Source organism: Durio zibethinus, chromosome 21 (genome assembly GCF_047325235.1).
Source record: "Durio zibethinus cultivar Kanyao isolate XHJ-2024 chromosome 21, ASM4732523v1, whole genome shotgun sequence".
Classification (NCBI taxonomy): Eukaryota; Viridiplantae; Streptophyta; class Magnoliopsida; order Malvales; family Malvaceae; genus Durio; species Durio zibethinus.
The window spans coordinates 21390731-21393435 of NC_143182.1; the positions used below are offsets into that span (position 1 = coordinate 21390731).

Here is a 2705-nt window from a genome sequence, read left to right on the forward strand (position 1 = left end):
AAAATTGATTAAATTATTAATAAAAATCATAATTTAATTTGATATTATATTTTATTTATAGTTTTAAATAATTATATATAAACGTATTATTCTTAAAATATATACACAAATCTATTTAAGTTAAAACTTATGTCCTAAACTTAAATATTTAAGTAAGTTAAATACAACATTTTTTTTTTTTTTTTACATTCATCCTCTTCCTTGCACACATATCCACCCTCAACACTTTTTCTTTTCTTTCTTTATCACTTAAAAAAATTTTAAAATAAAAAGCTTTTTAAGAACATCATCGAACCCCACACAAAACCCTTTCCTTTTTTACTGCCAAAGAACATCTCCGAATCTTTACTCAACTTTTTTTATTCCTTCACTTTTTTTATAATTTGACCTCACTTTTTTTCTCTTTTTTTTTTATATAAAAATCTTAAAAATTAAAAAATCGTAATTTCAGAGGAAGTTATAGTGAGCTAAAGTAGAAAAAGGAGAAAGAAAAAGAAAAGAGAGAGAACTAGCAACGGGTAGGGAGAAGGAAAAGGAGAGGGAGTAAGAGAAGAAATAAAAATAGGGATAAAGGTTTTCAAACCCCCGAAAACGGTGCCGTATTTATATTTTAGTTAATTTTTTTTATCTCTTTATTGTTCCCATTGACCTTATGTTTGTTTAATTCTTTTACTTGTCGTTATTTATTTTTTTTTTTTGCTATTTTACCTTTCATTTTCTTATTTTTATTAGTTTTTTTTATTAAATTTCTATATTTATCTTTTATTTATTTATTTATTTTTGTTCTTTATTTATTTTATCTCTTATTTATTTATTTTATTTATTTATTGTTATAATATATAAATTGGTAAACTTATTATTAGATGTAATTTTTAAAAATTATCGCTTAATAAAATTTGTTTTATTTAAAATAGAGTTTCAAAATTGGCTTAAGCTTATTGCTCGTGGCCAAACGCAACCTAAAGCTTATGGAAGCCTATATAAAAAGGGTAATGGCATAGTCTCCCTACTGCAGTTTTCTTCTGTTTCTATTCTCTCCCATAGCTTTGTTCTTTTTCGCTCGCCATCCCAACCCTAAAGCTTAACCCTCGAAGCTTTCATAACTCTCAAATCTCATTCATATCTCTGGACTTCAGGAAGAAGAGCAAAAACAGTGCATCACCCGAAACTTACTGCTGGTCCTGAAAGCTGTAAGAGCTCTCTCCACACCACCCCTAAGTTAAAATTTTGAAGTAAAATTTGTTGCATTCTTGTAGATATAAGGCTTCTCTCTGTTTTGGGATAGAATAGTCCAATTATGAATCAAACATTGATGGCAATAATGGGTTTTCTGGTTTTTCTTTTTGCCGTCTGTGAAGACAACAAAAAAAGTGTTTTTAACATTGTAGATATTTGGTCTGAGAATTAGTATATGATGATGAATGCTAGATGAATTTGTTGGTTTGCTTTAATTTTCTATTCTGTTTTTTCTTTTATTTTCTTTTCGATATGAGTTTGAGTTACATGCATGTAATTTTTTTTTTTTTACAATAATTTACTATATTTATTTGTTTATTAATTTTTATCATATTAAAGCATATGGGCAGACATAGGATGGAGATGAAATTGATAGAGAATGAGAAGGCTCGAAAGAAGGTTTTTGAAAAAAGAAGGAATAATTTGTTAAAGAAGGCCAAAGAGTTACTAATTCTTTGTGATATTAAGATATTGCTCATTATCTATGAACTAGATAAACAGAAACCTGAGATTTGGCCTGGTAATGATGAGGAAGCTGAACAAATCATCAACAGGTTCAAGCAGCAGCTTGTTAGAGGTGACTGCAGAACAGCTGGTGATTCTTTTTCAAGTAAGAAGAAAAGATTTGATAGGAAATTTGCTATATCAGATCATAAGAGTATCATCATAAGAAAAGTTGTGTTATGAATTGGATGATAAGATTGCTGCTGTGATAAATGAAATAAAATCAAAACAGGTCCTGACTGAAGGACCTAGATCAGCAAAGATCTTGCCAGACAGTCAAGGAATAGGATTTTTAGACAAGGAGAAGAGAAAAGAAGTTGTTATCTACCAAGAGCCTGTTCATGATATCCAACAAGATCAGAGTTTTCAGATGCTTTCCCATAACCCAAATTTCATGGAAAGTCCTATGATGATATCGACGATGATGCAGAATGGTATCAGCTATCCTGAATTTGATGGTAGTTCCAGTAATAGTAGTAATATTCCTTATGTTCCGTTGCCAATTGATTCTGTCCATCCATCTTGGATGCCACCAGCTTACATTGATGGTGTCAAGTTTTCCCCGAGTGGAATGCTTCGGGCTAACCATTTTTTTTTTTTTTTGTATTAGCCATCAAAGTGTCCAGAGCTTTGTTTTAGTGGTTAAAGACAAATAAATATATTTTTTATGTTTGACTGATTTCTAGAAATACAGTATAGTATTGATATTCTTGGGTAGCTGACATTTTATTTTGATTAACAACTTTTATATTGTTGTCCTAGTCTCTTGTATATGCTTTTTTTCCTCTTAGTCAAAGGAATAAATTGATGAATGGTTGATGAGAAAACAAGTTAGGAAACCATGAGAACAATAGACGAATTGTAAAAATCAAAGCCAAAAACGGCTATGTTGGCTCAGTTATATATATATAAAATATGAAAGAAAAACTACATATGTTGACAACATATCAGACACCTGGACTGCA

General features: G+C 29.7%; 1 pseudogene across 1 annotated transcript; it reads left to right on the forward strand.

The window, feature by feature from the left end:
• Positions 1 to 265: 265 nt before the first annotated feature.
• Positions 266 to 2419, forward strand: LOC149512985 (uncharacterized; annotated as a pseudogene). The gene is made up of 2 exons (XR_016331403.1): positions 266 to 1190; positions 1576 to 2419. The product of XR_016331403.1 is annotated as an uncharacterized LOC149512985 (transcript).
• The last annotated feature ends 286 nt before the right edge of the window (positions 2420 to 2705 follow it).